The 1,711-nt window shown below is 37.6% G+C and overlaps 1 non-coding gene across 1 annotated transcript; it reads left to right on the top strand.

Moving 5' to 3' along the window:
* The first annotated feature begins 276 nt into the window (after positions 1-276).
* On the top strand, positions 277-383 carry LOC116094469. The gene has a single exon (XR_004120130.1). It is a non-coding gene; the product is annotated as a U6 spliceosomal RNA (small nuclear RNA).
* Positions 384-1,711: the final 1,328 nt, after the last annotated feature.

Here is a 1,711-nt window from a genome sequence, read left to right as displayed (position 1 = left end):
AGCTTAAGTTCTAAATTCTTTGATTGATTTAAATTTATAAGGTTTGTGTAGCTGTTTCATTTGGTTTCTAACTACTCTTAAAGGTATAGATATATTCTGTATTCGGTATGGTAAAATGTTGTAACTTCCTCAGCAGGAAGAAGCCATGGAGAGTCATCATCCTGATCCCTAGGGTTTGGGTGTCTGGTTATGGTTATTTTATAAATTAGAGATAGATTGTCATTTTAAGAGATAATTTGGAAATGGTCATAATTTTGCACAGGGAAGAAATATATGGTGCTCGCTTCAGCAGCACATATACTAAAATTGGAACGATACAGAGAAGATTAGCATGGCCCCTGCGCAAGGATGACATGCAAATTTGTGAAGCGTTCCATATTTGTTTTGCCAGGCAACCCTGTCTCGAAAAACCAAAAAAAAAAAAAAAAAAAAAAAAAAAAAAAAAAAACAACCAAACAAACAAATAGCAAGTAGAAATATATGGGATGGATTACTAAATTTATTCTTAAACAAAGTATTGTATAGCCGTAATCTTATATTGGTAGAAATCTTTATAACTGATGCAAAATTGAAGTTTTAATTTTGCACATTGGTCCAGAATTTATACATTGATACAGATGTAAAGGTTTCATTGGTATGAATCTTTGTATATTTATACACAATTTAAAATTAATATTGTTACTCTTAGACAGGCTTGTGCCTCTGCAACTCATTTAAGAACACCAGGCTTTGACCTAGTCCTTCCATAGCTTTTTTTAAAGATTTATTTATTTATTTTATGTATATGAGTACCCTGTAGGTGTACAGATGGTTGTGAGCCAACATGTGGTTGCTAAGAATTGAACTCAGGACCTCTGCTTGCTCTGGCTCCACTCACACCAGCCCCACTCCCTCTGGCCCTGATTGCTTTGGACAAAGATTTATTTATTGACGTATGTAAGTACACTGTAGCTGTTTTCAGACACACCAGAAGAGGACATCAGGTTTCATTACAGATGGTTGTGAGTACCATGTGGTTGTTGGGAATTGAACACAGGACCTTTGGAAGAGCAGTCAGTGCTCTTAACAACTGAAACATTTCATCAGCCCCCATCCCCACCTCTCCCACCCCCATTTTATAGCCTCTATTACAAACTGTTTAGGATGATTAAGTAATACAAGTTAAGGGACAGATAGTAAACTCATGGTTATATTAGATTCTGTTTTAATTAATAAAGTATTTTCAATATTATTCTGTAGCCATCCAGCAGCCATGGATGAACTGGGTTTACCTGAAAGCGGGGGCTGGAAATGAAAAGAACAGGGTGGGGGCTGGGGAGAACAAGAGAAGGATGAAGCCAAGACAACGTTCTGACCAAGGCTCCAAGTTTAGTATTCAGCACTGTGATTTTATAGGGAAAGCCCACAAACCCCATCCTTTGTTTTAGCTGTGTTATGTTGCAAAACAAGGTCAGCAGGCAGTCTATTCTTCTAAGTTCCTGTAGGAAATTAGCCTTTCACTAGTCTTTTAAAGTTCCTGCTTCACTTAAGGTCTGTCAGATGGTTCTAGGCCAGAAGGCTGAAGACAGATGCTCCAACATTTTGAGGAATGGGGGACTGTCCAGGTAGTCAGCTGTCTCTGCACATTGGATAGGTTTTGGAAGCTATGTTTTGTGCTTCCTATGTATTCAGGAAATATCTAATTTGTTCTCTTTCTGACAGGGTTGAAGAC

This window comes from Mastomys coucha, unplaced genomic scaffold (genome assembly GCF_008632895.1).
Source record: "Mastomys coucha isolate ucsf_1 unplaced genomic scaffold, UCSF_Mcou_1 pScaffold16, whole genome shotgun sequence".
NCBI lineage: Eukaryota > Metazoa > Chordata > Mammalia > Rodentia > Muridae > Mastomys > Mastomys coucha.
The sequence above is the reverse complement of the archived record's forward strand: the minus strand, read 5'-3'. Positions and strand labels throughout refer to the sequence as shown.